The sequence below is a fragment of the Bos grunniens genome, chromosome 9 (assembly GCF_055505025.1).
Source record: "Bos grunniens cultivar Pamir isolate PY7600 chromosome 9, Bosgru_T2T1.0, whole genome shotgun sequence".
Lineage (NCBI taxonomy): Eukaryota > Metazoa > Chordata > Mammalia > Artiodactyla > Bovidae > Bos > Bos grunniens.
In genome coordinates this window covers 102,743,799-102,763,948 of record NC_141173.1, presented here as the reverse complement: position 1 = coordinate 102,763,948, position 20,150 = coordinate 102,743,799, and the positions used below count along the sequence as shown (strand labels likewise).

At 49.3% G+C, this 20,150-nt stretch overlaps 2 long non-coding RNA genes across 3 annotated transcripts; one reads left to right on the top strand and one right to left on the bottom strand.

Moving 5' to 3' along the window:
• The first annotated feature begins 251 nt into the window (after positions 1 to 251).
• Positions 252 to 15,188, top strand: LOC147366486 (uncharacterized). Of its 2 annotated transcripts, XR_015132496.1 has the most exons (3): positions 252 to 3,700; positions 7,877 to 7,970; positions 8,683 to 15,188. It is a non-coding gene; the product is annotated as an uncharacterized LOC147366486 (long non-coding RNA). The 2 variants fall into 2 exon arrangements; XR_015132495.1 differs by having other exon boundaries at positions 7,877 to 15,188.
• A 3,383-nt stretch (positions 15,189 to 18,571) lies between these two features.
• On the bottom strand, positions 18,572 to 20,039 carry LOC147366485 (uncharacterized). The gene is made up of 2 exons (XR_015133455.1): positions 19,853 to 20,039; positions 18,572 to 19,169 (listed from the first exon to the last, which is right to left on the bottom strand). It is a non-coding gene; the product is annotated as an uncharacterized LOC147366485 (long non-coding RNA).
• Between the last annotated feature and the right edge of the window lie 111 nt (positions 20,040 to 20,150).

The following is a 20,150-nucleotide window of genomic DNA, read 5'->3' as shown; positions in this document are numbered from 1 at the left end:
GCATGTCTTGAAGGGCCTCTTTCCTTCTAGGGTGTTGGTTGATTCTTGGGAGAGATTCTGAGGGGTCTGTTGGAACCTCAGTGTGAGGAGTGCAGCTAATTTTGCTGGAGGACCCTGGAGAGGCTGGTTGGAGAGCTGAAGGCACCTCTCACGCTTACATTTGTGACCATCGCTTTTCCAATGTCTTGGCTCTTGCAGTAACAGCAGAAACTAGGAGGGTTCGGGTTTTGTTTAGGAGCCTTCATTTGCTGGAGTTGAAGGTCTATTAATAGAATTCTGGTGGTCTTCCTTGGAGGTGACTCACCCATAATATGGGAGGGCTGACTTGTCAGATGGACTAAATCTGGAGTGGACAAGGCCTCCTGTTCTACCTTGGTCCTTTGTACCAGAAAGGTCTTGGCTCAGCCTATTAATAAACAGAATTAAAACTACCCAGGCGGAGTCAACATCTGAAGAAAGACCAGAGTTTTCTTTAGAAACATTCTGAAGTCAATTATAATAATCATGAACAGTCCATCAGATTTTTGTGTGCAAGCTTAAACTTGGTCCCAATCTACAGGCTTTGAAAAAGTCTTAAGAATTGCTTGGCGAAGTTGCCTAGAGATTGCTTGAACTGGATCATACAGTAAGTCAGGGGGCTGGTCTCCCAATTCTAGACACCTTTCAGGATTTTCCCAATTAGCAGTTTTCATCAAATGCTGGGCCTGACCTTCACTGACAAGCATCTGAACTAGCCGATATAAGTCAGGGAAACCTTGTTGATCAGTTTGCATGACTATATTAAATACTTCTGCAAATCTGTGAGGCTCTTCAGTTACTTTGGGAAAATATTTTGCTACTACTCATAATTCGGCTTTATCCCAGGGAATATGAAAAATTAAGAGTTTGGCCCCTGGATGCTCAGAAGGCTTAATTTTATTATATTTTTAGCTTTTTATTTTATACTGGAGTTGACCCTATTAACAATGTTGTGATATTTTCAGGTAGAGAGCAGAGGGACTCAACCATGCATATACATGTATCCATTCTCCTCCAAACTCCCCTCCCATCCAGGCTGCCACGTAACATTGAGCAGAGCTCCCTGTGCTGGACAGTAGGTCCTTGCTGGTTATCCTTTTTAAATATAGCAGTGTGTACATGACCTTCCCAAACTCCCTTTTCCCCCATCCTTTCCCTAGGTAACCGTAAATGCATTCTTTAAGTCTGGGAGTCTGTCAGAAGGCCTCATTTTAAAGAGAAGGGTTCTGACAAGTTCAGAGGGAGGAAAATGAGAAAAGAGGAAGTCTGGCGGGAAATTCGGGTGAGGGAGTGGAGGGGGTAGCGGCGAGTGTGGGCAGGAGGAAGGGAGGCAGGTGGCGTCAGAGCCTGAGACAAAGAAGAGCCTGAGGCTCGAGGAGCCCCCGTGTCTTCCTTTGTTCCCTTCAGTTAATCCAGCTGGAGCCCCGTTTACCTTCTGCAAGAACCACCGGGAGACAAGCTGGCTGTTCAGACTTCAGTTAATCCAGCTGGAGCCCCGTTTACTTTCTGCAAGAACCACCGGGAGACAAGCTGGCTGTTCAGACTTCAGTTAATCCAGCTGGAGCCCCGTTTACTTTCTGCAAGAACCACCGGGAGACAAGCTGGCTGTTCAGACTTCAGTATTTAGAAGACGTTTTTCAAAAGCGCATGAAGTGAGTCTGTCGCTTCAAGCGAAGCAGCTGACCACATTTGTTGCCAATGGTAAAATAAGGGTTTTCAAGTGGAAATTTTGGATAGCTGCCCTGAGTACTTGAAAGCTTCCTAATAATTGAAGAGTTTTCTGACAAAGTCAGCATGATATTAATGACAATGGCTCTTTGGGACTGTGTAAGGAAGCATGTTGACATTGGAAAACTCTGCACATAACCCAGGGAACCATCATTTTCCAAATGACCGCACGCAGCACGACAAAGTCCATATGGAGCTTCCTGTTGCTGCGGCAACAAACCACCGCAAACCCAGGGGCGTGTACAGCAAGCTGGTGAGCCCGCATTTCTGCGGGTCTGAGGTCTGATGTGGGTCTCCCTGTGCTCCTCTCTGGAGGCTCCAGGGGAGAAACTGCGTCCTTGTCTTTCCCGCCTCGAGCCAACAATGTGTGTGCTCAGTCGTGTCCAACTCGTTGCCACCCTTTGGACTGTAGCCCACCAGGCTCCTCCGTCCATGGGACTTTTCAGGCAAGAGTACTGGAGCGGGTTGCCATTTCCTTCTGCAGGGAATCTTCCCCACCCAGGGATCGAACCCGGGTCTCCTGCGTTGCAGGTGGGCTCTCTGCCCACTGGGCCACCAGGGAAGCCCTCTAGCCTTGAGAGGCCCCCACATTTCCTGGCTCATGGACTCTTCTTACATCTTTGCAACCAGCAGTGCTGGGCAGAGCCCTTTTCCTGGGGCGTCTGTCTCACTCTCTTCTGATTTGCAACCAGCAGTGCTGGGCAGAGCCCTTTTCCTGGGGCGTCTCTCTCACTCTCTTCTGATTTGCAACCAGCAGTGCTGGGCAGAGCCCTTTTCCTGGGGCGTCTCTCTCACTCTCTTCTGATTTGCAACCAGCAGTGCTGGGCAGAGCCCTTTTCCTGGGGCGTCTCTCTCACTCTCTTCTGATTTGCAACCAGCAGTGCTGGGCAGAGCCCTTTTCCTGGGGCGTCTCTCTCACTCTCTTCTGTCCTGCCTCCCTTTCGGTGTTCCCACAGCGGCACCAGCAAGCATCCCTTTTACCGCATTTCCCGGGTTTGGGGAAGTAGGGCAAGGATGCCTTCTGGGGTCATTATTCTGCCTCCCGCACGTGGACAAAAGATGCCTCCAACGTTCCAGAAAGAGCAGTGAATTCCGAGGTAGAGAGTGGGAAAAGTTCATGCATCGAGCTTCAGATTCCACCTTGCAGCTCACCTTTTAGAATTTTAGAATTTTTGTTCAGCTTTAAAAGGCGATTAAAATACCCCTCCCCTTTCCAGCTACATATCTACGTGGGTCTGGACTTTCTTTACCCAAGTAACTTTTCACGAGAGACTGAATACACTGGCAACTGTGAGGACCCAAGTTTCTTCCATTAAGCCAGGCATGAGGGAGTTTTGCAAAAATGTACAAACAATGCCACTTTTCTCACTAAATTGGTTTTGTTTTGGAAAAATGGTAATTTTAATTAAAAATATTTTTTAATACATAGTAGGTTTGCCATTATTTTAAAAATCAACACATTTTTTAATGCCCTCAGTTTTAATGTCAAATAAGGTAAATATTGGTTACTATAACTCATATTTACCAAAGGTCTTTATTTAAAAAGTCCTCAATAATTGTTAAAGGTATGAGGGATTCTGAGACCAGAAAGCTTAGGATCCGTTGCAGAGAAAAGAGCATCCTTGGGGGTCTGTGAGGTGGTGTTCCTGGAGGACGCTGGAAGGCCCTGGAATCATCCAGGGCATTATTGCCAAGTTTTGGTTAACCTTCCCGACACGCTTTCTGGAATTGCCAGGGAACAGGAGGAAGAAAAGCCTCTGGGGATTCCCCCCGGCTCCACCCTTGGCTCACCCACAGGGAGCTGCGTCTCCTTCATCACCTGCTGAGCACCTCAGGACTCACTCTCCCTCTCTGGGAAAAGGGCAATGAACAGCGGCTCTGCCCACCATCAGAGCTGTTACAGAACTGAATGAGCCGATGAAAGTAAGATGCTTTCTCATCCAGAAAGCGCTGTGTAAGTATAAGATGGATTCGGAGGGTTTTTTGTTTCTTTGCTTTTTTTTTTTTTTAGCACATATAGGGGCACATCCATGTACAACGTGCTTTTGGGTAAATGGACTAAAGTAATTTAGCCAGTGTCTATTAAAAGTTTGTTCTGTCACAGCACAGTGGCGACATCTCAAGATTGTAAGATCTGGCTCTGTCCCGAGGAGTTTATAATTCCTCAGTTCAGCTCAGTTCAGTCGTGTCCAACTCTTTGTGACCCCATGAATTGCAGCACGCCAGGCCTCCCTGTCCATCACCAACTCCCGGAGTTCACTCAGACTCACGTCCATCGAGTCCGTGATGCCATCCAGCCATCTCATCCTCTGTCATCCCCTTCTCCTCCTGCCCCCAATCCCTCCCAGCATCAGAGTCTTTTCCAGTGAGTGAACTCTTCGCATGAGGTGGCCAAAGTACTGGAGTTTCAGCTTCAGCATCATTCCTTCCAAAGAAATCCCAGGGCTGATCTCCTTCAGAATGGACTGGTTGGATCTCCTTGCAGTCCAAGGACTTTCAAGAGTCTTCTCCAATACCGCAGTTCAAAAGCATCAATTCTTCGGCACTCAGCCTTCTTCATAGTCTAACTCTCACATCCATACATGACCACAGGAAAAACCATAGCCTTGACTAGACGAACCTTTGTTGGCAAAGTAATGTCTCTGCTTTTGAATATGCTGTCTAGGTTGGTCATAACTTTCCTTCCAAGGAGTAAGAGTCTTTTAATTTTATGGCTGCAGTCACCATCTGCAGTGATTTTGGAGCCCAGAAAAATAAAGTCTGACACTGTTTCCACTGTTTCCCCATCTACTTGCCATGAAGTGATGGGACTGGATGCCATGATCTTCATTTTCTGAATGTTAAGCTTTAAGCCAACTTTTTCACCCTCCTCTTTCACGTTCATCAAGAGGCTTTTTAGTTCCTCTTCACTATCTGCCGTAAGGGTGGTATGATTATAATTCTTGGAAAGGGATAAATCAATCTTCAAGAGTATATTTTCAAAGGCTTTAGACTACAAGAGAAAGGAGAAATCAGGACTGGGAGACATTAGATGAAGGAGGTCGACTTTCAGGAAAAGGATTGAGATGTGTTTTGAGGAAAAGAGAGGATCTGTGGGGCAGGAGGAGCCTCAGGTCCCAGCAGAGATACTAAAATGAAACACAGGAGGAGCTGAAGAGGAGGGGGAAGGGGTGACTTCGGGCACGCTGAGCCCACACATCACGGCTGCCTTTGAGACCAGGGCTCTCCAGGCTCTAATTCTACACCTGGTCTAGCAGGAAGCAGCCTCCACTGCCTTCCTGGGACCTGCTTTTAACTCTTTCCCCTGCTGTGTTTGATGTTAACAGACCTGTAAGAAGGGTTAATAGCAATGATGTGTCAAAGGACTCCCCCCTTTTTAAGACCGTGATGAAAGCCACTGGAGGAGGAAATCAGGTTTACTCTGAGCAAGTTGAGACAGGTTAGCAGTTGCCATCTGAATTTGGTCCAGGTAAACTGCTTTGTGATTTAATCAGCGTCCCAGGCCAAAATCAGCCCCAAGGGAGAGGCACAGTACTTTAATGACTAGCTATATTTTTAGAAAGCAAGATAGCATTTAGACTGAGTTCCCTGTTTAAGCTGTGGCCAAATAAATGCTCGGTAAAGACTCTGCCTGCCAGGGCAGGAGACCTGGGTTCAATCTCTGGGCCAGGAAGATTCCCCTGGAGAAGGAAATGACAACCCACTCCAATATCCTTGCCTGGAAAAATCCCATGGACTGAGGAGCCTGGTGGGCTACAGCCAATGAAATTCCAAAGAGTTGGACACGACTTCGCAGCTAAACAGCAACAAGCAAAGGCCTGAAAGAGATGAAAGGGAGGCGCAAGGCAGGAAAGCTCTTTCACCCTGAATGTGATTCATAAATGTCAGAATGAACTGTTGATCTATTTTCTTTAATACAAACAAAAACCAAAGGGCAAACAAAAGTTACTTCTGAACCCTGGGCACTGGAAGGCACCGGGTCCAACGACTAACCCAGTGGCAACAGCAGGACTATGGCCTCAAAATTCACATTTCCACTGAAAAGCAGCAGGGTTCCTTTTAACAAAGTAAAGCAGGAGTGGCGACATGTGCATCACTAAGGAGATCAGCCCGGGTGTTCTTTGGAAGGAATGATGCTGAAGCTGAAACTCCAGTACTTTGGCCACCTCATGCAAAGAGTTGACTCATTGGAAAAGACTCTGATGCTGGGAGGGATTGGGGGCAGGAGGAGAAGGGGACGACAGAGGATGAGATGGCTGGATGGCATCACGGACTCAATGGACGTGAGTCTGGGTGAACTCCGGGAGTCAGTGATGGAGGCCTGGCGTGCTGCGATTCATGGGGTCGCAAAGAGTCGGACATGACTGAGCGACTGAACTGAACTGAACTGAATGTGGAATTCGAGGCAAACATATTATGATACAAAAAAGGACTTTTTTTTTAATGATAAAAGGGAAGTTGCATAAAGAAAACCTGAGTTTATAGCACCAAATAACCTACAAGTATTCTGGCGGGCTACAGGCCACCAGACTAGCAAAATGTCAGACACGACTGAGCAACTAATACTAATGCTGCTGCTGCTGCTGCTGCTAAGTCGCTTCAGTCGTGTCCGACCCTGTGCGACCCCATAGACGGCAGCCCACCAGGCTCCCCCGTCCCTGGGGTTCTCCAGGCAAGAACACTGGAGTGGGTTGCCATTGCCTTCTCCAATGCATGAAAGTGAAAAGTGAAAGTGAAGTCGCTCAGTCGTGTCCGACTCTCAGCGACCCCATGGACTGCAGCCCACCAGGCTCCTCCATCCATGGGATTTTCCAGGCAAGAGTACTGGAGTGGGGTGCCATTGCCTTCTCCGATTAACCTAAAAGTAAAGCACACAGAAATGCTAGTGTGGGGCGTGGCTGCTCTGCAGGTGGTGAGGCTTCGCTTCAAATCAGGACGTCTCCTCTGCTTGACTCCATGCCTTGTTAGTGCTGACCGTGGCTCCTGACGACCTTGGACGGTTCTGTCCACTATAAACTTCCCTCTCAGCTTCCCTCTGTTGTTTTAGCTTCTGTTGATGATCACTGCCTGGATTGGTTGTTTTACTTGGAGTTGCAAAATAATAATATTCCAATGCGATTATTCTCTCTTCATTTTTCACCCGGAATTCTATAAAGGAGACTATTCCTCCTCAATTGTCTGACTACTCTGAGGTGCTTGTCAGGATGTTTCAGTGGGCAGAGCTAAGTAGCAAGGCCCGCGGGAGGCCCACGCTTCTCAGTTACCCTGGGGGAAAGAGGAATGCCATGTGAATAAGTTGGAATGTTTTTCCTTGAAATTGACTTGTCAGTGCTTCTGCCTAAGGGGTAGTTATTATCTGGGATTTATCGTCACAGCAAGCACAAGCTTGCACAAGCTTTTCTCTGCATGGCAGCCTCCTATAGAATGCCTTGGGCCCCCACGGCCCACCTCCCTCAGCGGAGGGATGCAGGTGGGGTGCCCGGCCCTCTCCTGGGCACACAGAGGAGGGATGCAGGTGGGGTGCCCGGCCCTCTCCCGGGCACACAGAGGAGGGATGCAGGTGGCGTGCCCGGCCCTCTCCCGGGCACACAGAGGAGGGGTGCAGGTGGGGTGCCCGGCCCTCTCCCGGGCACAGCTCAAAGCCTCAGCAGCACTTGTTCAAGGTCGCACAGTAGCTTTCGGGCCCCTCAATGTCTGGCTTCAAAGCTCTTTCTACTGTGTTCAAGCATTAGTTCTGTGAGTTATATTAGCTTCCCAGGCGGTGCTAGTGGTAAAGAACCCACCTGTCGATGCAACAGATGTAAGAGACGAGGGTCCAATCCCAGGGTTGGGAAGGTCCCCCGGAGGAGGGCATGGCAGCCCACTCCAGTATTCTTGCCTGGAGAGTCCCCATGGACAGAGGAGCCTGGCGGGCTCCAGTGCATTGGATCACAAAGAATCAGACACGACTGAAGCGGCTTAGCACAGAACACTGTTGATCAAGACTACATACTAATAGAAAGCCCACTACATTAACTGTTAATGAATATTCAACTATCATTTATATGGCAGAAATGCTTGTCTAAGGGGAAATAGCTCAGTTATGTCACAAAACTTCTGAAGTTTGCTCCGTTTTTGTTGTTTCTTGCAGTTTTATTGAGATATACTCGACAATAGCCCTGACTACATCTAAGGCATGCAGCAGAATGATTTGACTCCTGTAACACCCTGAAATGATTACCATGGTAAGTTTGGTGAAGACCCATAAACTCACATAGATACAAAATTAAAGAAAGAGAAAAACCTGTTTTTCTTGTTATGAGAACTCAGCATTACTCTCTTAACTTTCATATATATATATAGATCAGATCAGATCAGTCACTCAGTTGTGTCCGACTCTTTGCGACCCCATGAATCCCAGCACGCCAGGCCTCCCTGTCCATCACCAACTCCCGGAGTTCACTCAGACTCACGTCCATCGAGTCGGTGATGCCATCCAACCATCTCATCCTCTGTCGTCCCCTTCTCCTCCTGCCCCCAGTCCCTCCCAGCATCAGAGTCTTTTCCAATGAGTCAAACGACTGAGCGACTAATCTGATATATATATATATGAAACCAGTGTTCACTACATCTACATTTACCATGTTGTACACTACAGCCTTACTACTTATCTTAGGACTAGAAGTTTGTACCTTTTGACAACCTTCATTCAATCCCCCCTCCCTTTTTTTAAAAAAGATAAACAATTTTTAGAAACATCCAAGTAAACAGTCTCTTTTACTATCCACATAGGTGTGTGTCTGGGTGTAGGGGGGGAGATCTGTGCACGGGTGTGTATGTGTGTGTCAGCGAGCTCACTTTTTTCTTTCTTTTTTAGGCCGGAAGTGATACATTCCTGTATTTCACATTTAGAATATTATGTTGTTTGACTTGATTTAGCCTTATTCTTGCTTCTAGAACTTTCTTCCTTATAGCTCCAAGTATCAGAGTGAATCTTCAGGGAAAATGACACCACGAGGACACGTGGCCGATCTTCTTCTGTTCCTTTCCTGTTCCTGTTTTGTCATAACCACAGCTCAGAATAAAGCAGTTCCACCAAACAGGAACCACAGTAGCCGGGCTGGCCACACGTATCCGTCCTGTGAGAATCGGAGAAAGGTCAGAGGGAAAACACCCAGAGTGTCCGAACTTTCTGAAAGTATCAATAATTTAGGATGTAAAGGACGTTTTAAGGGAAGCGTCGCCAAAGTGTGACAGAGCTATTTCGAGTCTGAGACTCCTAAAAGGTTACAACAGAGCCTGGGGACACGGCTTTAACACACAAGGTCTAAAACCATACCCACCAAACCAGCACCAAGCTCAGGACTAAGGCAGGATTGCCAAGCCCCCCAGGAGCCTTTGGGGTCCTTCCCTCCAGGGTGAAAGTCCACAGACTCTGTCGTGAAAGATGAAGCGGCCCCGAGCTCCTGATACAGCCCGGCACAGTGGGCTCATACTAACCACTGGGGACACTTTTAAAATCATCATGCCAAGTTGCTAGAGCTTGTTCCTTTCCTGTTTCACAAATGAGGAAGCTGAGGCTTCTGGAAGCCAGTTAGCTGATCAAGGTCACACAGGTCATAAGTGGAGAGTCTGAACTCGCCCTCAGACAGGCCTGCTCCCAACCTCTGGACATGCCTGACCTGGAGCTCCCCTCCAACCTGCCCTCTGCCTCCCCTTCAGCTGAGCCTGCCCTGGCCTGGACTGAGGGGGGTGGGGGGGCGGGGCGTGATTTGACCACCCCGGTAAAGGTGGCCTCTGACCCCACCTAGCAGGAACCCCGGGGTATCTCCAGCCACCACGGGCTCTCCGGCTCCCCAGGTCTGCTCCTGGAAGAGCCAGTGCAGCCCACGAGGATCACAGTCTACCGCGTGGCTCTCCAACATCGGCACATTGCTTCTGCAGCCAAGTGCTCATGCTTGTCGCTTTGCCTCTGACGACTCTCCACCAGCAGAGCGGCACCCAGTCAAACTCCTGCAGCTCCCTGGTTCCGCCCACAGCCCCCAACCCCGCACCGAGGCGCAGCCCGCCCCTCCTCCCCCTCCACCTGCCCGCCTGGCTTCTCCAGGCCTTCCTTCTGCCTCCCTACTGATGGTGGGAAACTTGCCCCAGTTATTTGCTGACATTCTCACATGTTCTCCATTTGCTCTGTGCCCTGATGCCCTCCCCTGTGGGAGGTGTGTATTTCCTTCCTCCCTGTCATGGACTTGGCCATGGGACTGACTCCAGTCCAGAGCATCTGAACAGAGGAACAGACATCAGACACAGAATGGCCAGAGCCGGGATGTGGCCCTGCTCCTGCTGGTTGAAGGGCAGAGGCCAGCACTGACTCTTCCTGCAGCCTGGGTCCCAGAGCGAAAATCACCTGATCCACAGCCGGTGTGGGGCACGGCAGAGATGGGCTCTTGCGGACGTAGTCAGTGAAGCCCTGAGATTTGGGAAGTGTTCGCAGCGTAACCTGTGGTGTTTCTAGACGGGAACAGGACAGCGGAGGGAGTTACATCAGCGAAGCTGAGCAACAAGATGTCCTTAGTGTTGGAGGCTGGAGCACTGATTCCAGGATGCTTGTTCACTGAAACGGCTGTGACCATCTCCTCCCCTGCCTCATGCAGACACGCTTCTCCACAAGCAAATGCCATCTCTTAAACCACAAGATCTGTACTATTTTACACTGCACTGTGGGAGCCGAGAAACTTACCTCTCGAGAAACCCCCACCTCCTGTGGCGACAGCCACCCCCACTTGCCCTGTGAGGGCTCGCCAGCTTCCACAGCTGCAGTTTGGCCTAGACCTCAGCTGCCTCTACCCTATTTTATTTTCACTTTTTCAAAAAATTGAAGTACAGTTGATTCGGGCTTCCCAGACAACTTTACACATGGACATCACCAGATGGTCAATCCCGAAATCAGATTAATCGTATTCTTTGCAGACAAAGATGGAGAAACTCTATACAGTCAGCAAAAACAAGACCTGGAGCTGACCATGGCTCAGATCATCAGCCCCTTATTGCAAAATTCAGGCTTAAATTGAAGAAAAGTAGGGAAAACCACTTTCAGATATGACCTAAACCAAATCCCTTATGAGTATATAGTGGAAGTGACAAATAGATTCAAGGGATTAGATATGATAGAGAATGTGCCTGAAGAACTATGGACAGAGGTTCATAACATTGTACAGGAGGTGATGACCAAAACCATGCCAAAGAAAAAGAAGTGCAAGAAGGCAAAGTGATTGTCTGAGGAGGCCTTATAAATAGCTGTGAAAAGAAGTGAAAGGCAAAGGAGAAAAGGAAAAATATACCCATCTGAATGCAGAGTTCCAGACAATAGCAAGGACAGATTAGAAAGTTTTCTTAAGTGAACAAAGCAAAGAAATAGAGGAAAACAACAGAATGGGAAAGACTAGAGATCTCTTCAAGAAAATTGGAGACACCAAGGGAACATTTCATGCAAAGATGGGAACACGTTATGGGGACATAAAGGACAGAAACAGTAAGAACCTAATGAACCAGAAGAGATTAGAAAAAGAAGTGGCAAGAATACACAGAAGAACTATACAAAAAGGATTTTAATGTCTTGGCTAACCACGATGGTGTGGTCACTCAGACCCAGACATCCTGGAATGCTAAGTCAAATAGGCCTTAGGAAGCATCATTATGAACAAAGCTAGTGGAGCTGATGGAATTCCAGCTGAGCTATTTCAAGTCCTAAAAGATGATGCTATGAAAGTGCTGCACTCAATATGCCAGCAAATTTGGAAAACTCAGCAGTGGCCACAGGACTGGAAAAGGTCAGTTTTCATTCCAATCCCAAAGAAAGGCAATGCCAAAGAATGCTCAAACTACTGCACAATTGCACTCATCTCACATGCTAGCAAGGTGTTCCTCAAAATCCTTCAAGCTAGGCTTTAGTAGTATGTGAACTGAGAACTTCCAGATGTACAAGCTGGATTTAGCATAGGCAGAGGAACCAGAGATCAAATTGCCAACATCTGCTGCATCATCGAAAAATCAAGAGAGTTCCAGACAAACATCTATTTCTGCTTTATTGACTGTGCCAAAGCCTTTGACTGTGTGGATCACAATAAACTATGGAAAATTCTGGAAGAGATGGGAATACCAGACCACCTGACCTGCCTCTTGAGAAACCTATATGCAGGTCAGGAAGCAACAGTTAGAACTGGACATGGAACAACAGACTGGTTCCAAATAGGAAAAGGAGTACGTCAAGGCTGTATATTGTCACCCTGCTTATTTAACTTCTATGCAGAGTACATCATGAGAAATGCTGGGCTGGAGGAAGCACAAGCTGGAATCAAGATTGCTAGGAGAAATATCAATAACCTCAGATATGCAGACAACACCACCCTTATGGCAGAAAGTGAAGAGGAACTAAAAAACCTCTTGATGAAAATGAAAGAGGAGAGTGAAAAAGTTGGCTTAAAGCTCAACATTCAGAAAACGAAGATCATGGCATCTGGTCCCAGCACTTCATGGGAAATAGATGGGGAAACAGTGGAAACAGTGTCAGACTTTATTTTTCTGGGCTCCAAAATCACTGCAGATGGTGATTGCAGCCGTGAAATTAAAAGATGCTTACTCCTTGGAAGGAAAGTTATGACCAACTTACATAGCATATTGAAAAGCAGAGACATTACTTTGCCAACAAAGGTCCGTCTAGTCAAGGCTATGGTTTTTCCAGTAGTCATGTATGGATGTGAGAGTTGGACTGTGAAGAAACCTGAGCGCCGAAGAATTGATGCTTTTGAACTGTGGTGTTGGAGAAGACTCTTGAGAGTCCCTTGGACTGCAAGGAGATCCAACCAGTCCATTCTAAAGGAGATCAGTCCTGGGTGTTCATTGAAAGGACTGATGGTAAAGCTGAAACTCCAGTACTTTGGCCACCTCATGTGAAGAGCTGACTCACTGGAAAAGACTCTGATGCTGGGAGGGATTGGGGGCAGGAGGAGAAGGAGATGACAGAGGATGAGATGGCTGTATGGTATCACCGACTCGATGGACATGAGTTTGGGTGAACTCCGGGAGTTGGTAATGGATAGGGAGGCCTGCTGTGCTGCGATTCATGGGGTCGCAAAGAGTTGGACACGACTGAGCAACTGAACTGAACTGATATTAATAAACAAGAAATGTCAGCCATCAGCGATTTCGGACTCCAAATGTGAATGAAGGCTCCCCAAATTGAGATCCAGTGGGTGCTGCGAACCCCTATGGCTTCTCTGTCCTTCACTATCTCCCAGAGTTTGCTCAAACTCATGTCCACTGAGTTGGTGATGCCATCTAACTGTCGACCCCTTCTCCTCCTGCCCTCAATCTTCCCCAGCATCAGAGTCTTTTCCAATATGTTGATTCTCCGCATCAGGTGGCCAAAGTATTGGAGCTTCAGCTTCAGCGTCAGTCCTTCCTATGAATATACAGGCTTGATTTCCTTTAGGATTGTCTGGGTCAACTAAAAAATATAGTCACAAACTGAAAGTAGACAGTTAATTTATTTGGCAGGAACTTGTAGGACTCTGAGTCCAGGAGACAGCATCTCAGTAGCTCTGAGAAAACTGCTCCAAGGTGGCAGGAGGGGAAGTCAGGCTATATACAAGTTTGCAATAAAGGGAGCAGGCAGTCTGAATATCCATGGGGTGGCAAAGGCTTGGATGCAACTTAGTGACTGAAAAACAACAACAGAAAGGTGGACAGCACTGAACAAGATGACGTCCCAGGTCCAGATCCAGGTTTAGGTTTGAAAACTTGCACGATTTGGAGGTCTCTCACTGAGAACCAGAACAAAAACCCACGAAGGCAAAATGAGAGACAGGGACTTGGAGCCCCATGTATTACGGAAGGCAGGTAGATAGGTCAGATTAGAGAAATAGGGCAGGGGCCAGGTGGCAGGAAGTCATGCCTCTTGTAAACAGCGGGGGTTCCTGGGCAGACAAAGGAAAGTAAGAACCTTCAGACCAAGAGGACACAGGGTGATAAGGGTCTGAGTAGCAAAGAGAAATTGAGGGCGAAATATGCATAATCTCAGCTATGCAGATGACACCACTCTTATGGCAGAAAACTGAGAGGAACTAAAGAGCCTCCTGATGAGGGTTAAAGAGGAGAGTGCAAAAACTGGCTTAAAACTGAACATTCAGAAAAAAAGATCATGACCTCTGCTCCCATGACTTTATGACAAATAGATGGGGAAACAATGACAGAATTTATTTCTTGGGCTCCAAAACCACTGCGGATGGTGACTGCAGCCATGAAATTAAAAGACGTTTGCTCCTTAAAAGAAAAACTATGACCAACCTAGACATCATATTAAAAAACAGACACATTGCTTTGATGACAAAAGTCTGGCTAGTCAGAGCTATGGTTTTTCCAGCAGTCATGTATGGATGTGAGAACTGGACCATAAAGAAGGCTGAGTGCCATAAAGAATTGACACTTTTGAACTGTGGTGTTGGAAAAGACTCTTGAGAGTCTCTTGGACAGCAAGGAGATCAAACCAGTCAATCCTAAAGGAAATCAGTCCTGAATATTCATTGGAAGGGCAAATGCTGAAGCTGAAGTTCCAATACTTTGGCCACCTGATGTGAAGAACTGACTCATTGGAAAAGACCCTGATGCTGGGAAAGATTGAAGGCAGGACGAGAAGGGGATGACAGATGGTTGGATGGCATCACTGACTCAATGGACATGAGTTTGAGCAAGCTCTGGGAGGTGGTGACAGGGAGGCATGGCCTGCTGCAGTCCGTGGGGTCGCAAAGAGTGGGGCACGACTGAGTGACTGAACAACAGCAAGCAGATGAAGAAAGGTGGGGAAAGGCGGGGATCACCGGAGTCCAGCAGTAACCTTTGGCTCATTGTGCTCTCATTATAATAAGACTCAGTTCAGTTCAGTTCAGTTCAGTCGCTCAGCCGTGTCCGACTCTTTGCCACCCCATGAACCGCAGCACACCAGGCCTCCCTGTCCATCACCAACTCCCAGAGTCCACCCAAACCCATGTCCATTGAGTCGGTGATGCCATCCAACTGTTAGGGGAAGCACACTGATTGAAACCGCCCACCCTGGCCAGGCACCATAGTAACCATTTGCATGAGTTGTTTTATGACAGGAGATCCTGATAAGGAATACGGAACTAATGAGCCACCACCAATAGAAAGAGCTCGGGAAAGGTCGAAAGGAGACACCGTGTGTCCGTCCACGTCCCAGAATCCCACTCGCCAGCATCCATCTTGGCTGAGCGATGCGTGCACCACCAGGAAAGACTCTGAATTAGAGTGATTCGCCAAAGACCACCCGGAAACTAATCCCATCACCATAAAACCGGAGATTGCGAGCCACGCGGCAGAGCAGTTCCCCTGTGTTCCCTTACCCTCCTGCTCTCCACCCGGGCGCCCTTTCCAATAAATCTCTTGCTTTGTCAGCACGTGTCTCCTCGGACAATTCTTTTCTGAGTGTTAGACAAGAGCCCAGTTCGGGCCCTGGAAGGGGTCCCCCTTCCTGCAACACAACCATCTCATCCTCTGCCGGCCCCTTCTCCTCCTGCCCTCAATCTTTCCCAGCATCAGGGTCTTTTCCAATGAGTCAGGTCTTTGCATCAGGAGGCCAAAGTACTGGAGTTTCAGCTTCAGCATCAGTTCCTCCAATGATCACCCAGGACTGATCTCCTTTAGGATGGACTAGTCTTGAAGATAAGAAGACCCATCATGCTGTGACGCCATGATGCTTCTGATCTAGGCTAAATGGGGACGGAAATCCCTGCTCTCATTGGGAAAATGGAGCAGGGATGGAAATCAGGGAAGACAAGCCCCAAACTCCTCCTTCCGCAGTGACTGTCCGCCCCTTCCTTTGCAAATCCCTTATAACCGGCTTCCTAAGAAGCCTGGTGTGCAGCCCCTCCTCACCTGCCTGCCTGCTCTCCATCTGAGAGTGTATCGTTGCTTAAATAAACTCCCATGTTACTTTCTTAACCTCTCTGCTTTGTCTCTGAATGCTTTCACGATGCAAAAAGAATCACTGGTAAGGCATGCAAGTGAGGGGCTGAGCCCTCATCAGCTTCCTGGTCTACACACCTGGGAGAGGGGGTGGGGTGGGGGTGGAGAGCAGTGAGCAGGAAGCTCAGAGGTGATGAAGGGAGCCTTGCTGAAAATGAACCGTGCGAGGCAGTGGCAAGTTGCCAGTGGTGACGATGCTGAATTTTATCTAAGCCTGTGGTCCTGGAGCACAGCAAAGGTTAAAAAGTCCCCCTGCTGGTTCCTGGATACCCCCGCCCCACCCACCCCCACCTTACCTGGGACAAGGCCAGACAGGGACCCTCCGAATCCCCCCGTTCTTGGCCTCACCTTAGTTCTTTCACCGGCCATTGGGAACAGGAAGCTTATTCATCAAACTTAGTTTCAGCTTCTCTGCTTCCTTCAGCCTCACCCAGAGCAGGCAGGCACCCCTGTCCTGAGCTCAGGTGCCTCCGGGAAGAACATTCTCTGACCGCCTGGCCTACAAAACCACCCTCTCAGCCCACTGCCCACTGCGGTGGTTTCTAGCTGTGTTTACGCCTCTCTGTAAAGAAACCTCTCTTGCTCAACCCTGGAGAAGCTTGCAGCTCCTCAAGTCAGCGCTTTTTCCTGTTACTAGACTCCCTCCCTGCTCACCACCCCTCCCATCGCCCGCAGGGTCCTCAAGAATAAAATTCTGTCTAAATCAGATTCTCTTCTTATCCAGCTGTGGTCAGGAAAGGCCTCCCTGAGGAGCAGAGACTTACACAGATGGACTGTGGTTTGAGGGAGAACTAGGAATCATGGGATGCAGGTTTGTTTTAAGAAAAGGATCTTTTTAGCCTAAAAGAGAAGCAGGAGGACAGAATGGTGGGGTTTGCTTAGGTTGTTTAGAGGAGGTGGTTGAAGGAGCCCAGAAAACGTAAGAAGTTGGAGAAATGGGGGAGACCAGAAAGACACGACGCTGCTTCAGACCACAGAGGAGCCCGCGCATTCCTCCCACAGATGCTGTTTGTCAATCACCTACTGTTTGCAGGTAGTGGGGACTCAGCGGTGACTAAACTAGATATGGGTGTTGACTTGCAATCTACAGGGGAAGCCAGACATGAGCAGAGTAATCATACCCGCTCTATTTCAAACAGTGTGAGTGCTCTGTGGGTGAGAGGCAGGCAGCAGGGGAAGCCAGACATGAGCAGAGTAATCACACCCGCTCTATTTCAAACAGTGTGAGTGCTCTGTGGGTGAGAGGCAGGCAGCAGGACGTATTACCCTGCACCTAGACCGTCACGCCAAAACCACTGCAGACGGTGATGCAGCCATAAAATTAAGACGCTTACTCCTTGGAAGGAAAGTTTTGACTAACCTAGTTAGCATATTAAAAAGCAGAGACGTTACTTTGTCAACAAAGGTCCACCTAGTCAAGGCTATGGTTTTTCCAGTGGTCATGTACGGATGTGAGAGTCGGACTATAAAGAAAGCTGAGCGCCGAAGAATTAATGCTTTTGAACTGTGGTCTTGGAGAAGACTCTTGAGAGTCCCTTGGACTGCAAGGAGATGCAACCAGTCCATCCTAAAGGAGATCAGTCCTGGGTGTTCATTGGAAGGACTGATGTTGAAGCTGATACTCCAATACTTTGGCCACCTGATGCAAAGAGCTGACTCATTGGAAAAGACCCTGATGCTAGCAAAGACTGAAGGCAGGAGGAGAAGGGGACGACAGAGGATGAGATGGTTGGATGGCATCACCAACTCAATGGACATGCATTGGGTAAACTCTGGGAGTTGGTGATGGACAGGGAGGCCTGGTGTGCTGTGATTCATGGGGTCACAAAGAGTCAGACATGACTGAGCGACTGAACTGAACTGAACTGAGACCATCACGTGTGGCAGAGGACCCTGAGGAAGCTGCAGTCTCACTCACAAGGTAAATACGAATGGGCATTATCTAGGGTGGGATGTAGGGAGGGGACAGAAGGAGTGCAGCACCCTGGGAGAGACCGTGGCTGAGGAACGACAAGGCCAGTATTAGCGGGGTGGAGCCAGGGCCTCTGGACTGGATGTGCACCGTGAGCTAGTCCATAGAGTGGCTGAGCAGACTAAGAATTCTGCTGCTCATTCAGAGATGAATGGGGAGGACTTCTCTGGGGTCCCGTGATTAAAACTCCACGCTCACAATGCAGGAAGCACAGGTTCGACCCCTGGTCAGGGAACTTCCACTTGCTGTCAAGAAAAACTATCCTGCAAATGCTGATGCTGCTTGCGTGAGAGTGATAGGGTGACTCATCTCCCCTTTATTTCTAGGGGTTTCCGTGGACCTCCAATCCTTTGGCCACCTGATGCGAAGAGCCAACTCATTGGAAAACACCCTGATGCTAGCAAAGACTGAAGGCAGGAGGAGAGGGGGAGCACAGAGGATGAGATGGTTGGATGGCATCACCGACTCGATGGACATGAGTTTGAGCAAGCTCTGGGAGTTGGTGATGGGCAGGGAGGCCTTGTACGCTACGGTCGATGGGGTCGAAAAGAGTCAGACACGACTGAGCGACTGAACAACAGCGACCAGTGGTTAAAGCTTTGTTTCCATTGCAGGGGGCGAGGGTTCAGTTCCTGATTGGAAAGCTAAGATCCCAGCTGCCGCATGGCTGGAAAACAAAACAAACCAATAACAATAACAACAGCAAACAAAGATCAACCAGAAGACCCGTAAAGTTTTTCCAGGGGAGTGACCTGGTTAGATCCACACCTAACTGCAGAGCCAGTGTTGTCAAATTCGAGGGCCTGACGCAGTGAGGCCAAACAAACCCAAACACGGGAGTTTGGAACAGAGAAATGTTTATTGCAGAACCAAGAAAGGAGTACAGGTTTTTGGCTTGGGCTCAAAAACCCCAAACTCTCCAGTGGTTTTTGGAGAAGAATTTTTACAGGCAAATGTATAGACTTCAGAGTGTGTGAGTTCTTGTCTTTGGTTGTTGGTGAGGTAACAGGGGGGTGCACCAAGGATTGTGTGCTCAGCCTGAAGCTACCATCCTCCACCTTGGTGGGGGCCTTAATTCCTGCAGAAGATATATCAATATATATGTCTCCCTTGAGGCTGGGTTAGGACTGCTTTATCGCTGCCCTTCTCTTTCTTGACTGCTTTCCCTTTGTTCTGCACTCCCTCAGTTCCCTGGTGACTGCTTGAATCTGCCCTTTGGAGCTCAGGGAAGGTCTAGGAGGCTGGAGCTTTAGCTACAAGCAAGAAATGGGGGACATGGAAACGTTATTGTGGCTGGGAGGGCCTCCTGCGGCCCTGCATGTTTTGACCACTTCTTGGCAGCAGAGTGGAGAGAGAAGACGGACAGAGCCACAGAGGACCGGGGACCAAGCACTGTCTGCGGTTAGGAGGTCACTGGCCATCTTTGAGGATGTAGTTCCTGAGGACACAGGGGAAGGAAGGTGGACTGAAGGCCTGAGCTGCAGGTGGCAGGGGCTGGGAGCCTGCTGCCTCCTCCACCGCCTCCCCGCCTGCCTCCCTCCCTCCCTGCCTGCCTCCCTCCCTCCATCGCCCACTGACTTGGTCGTTGTCTGGGAGCCTGCTGCCTCCTCCACCACCTCCCTGCCTGCCTCCCTCCCTCCATCGCCCACCGACTTGGCCACTGCCTTGTGGATCTTCACTGCCCAGGTTCTTAGGACGAAGGACACAGGCTGTCTGGCTGGTGGTGGGTGCACAGTCACAGCCTTGATTTTCTATTTGTCTGATCTCAAGGAAGGCTGATGGTCCTGATGGCAGGCTTAGCTCCAAAGGTCCTGCTGTTCCGTGTCCCAGAAGAGTTGCAAACGGTGGAGATCATGGGAATGGGGCAGAGACAACGGAATCAAATGGGGTTACCTAGGGGTGCCCTGTGCGGTCTTGGCGCTGGACAGACAGGACTATCTGGGGGTCAGGGTCTGCCCCTAAGGGGCCCTGTGGTGGGGAAGACACTCGACACGAGTCTCTCCGCCTGCCTGGGTCCCCAGGATCCCAGCTCCTTGAATACAACCCGGCCTCGAGGGAGCAGCCTTCTCCCAGCCCTTTCCTGCGGCCCCACGGCGCTGTCTCCGCACGCCTGTCACACACCTTGACGGACTGGCTACTGGTCCCCGAAAGCCCCGTCTCCCGGGCAGCTCGATGCGGAGACGAGGAGCCGGGGCTCCCAGGACTTTAGAGAAGGTGGCTTTCAAGTCGACCTCCCGGGTCTGGGCGGAAGGCAGGAAGGAACCAGCCCGAAAGTGAAGCGCAAACAGCCTAAGGGGAAGACTGACAGACCGGGGGCGGGGCGTGCCCTCCAGAAGGGGCGTGGCGTCGGGCTTCTCCAGGGCTTCTCGCCGGCCCGGCGCCAGCCTGTCTCCCAGGGGCGTGTCCCGGGCCGGGGGCG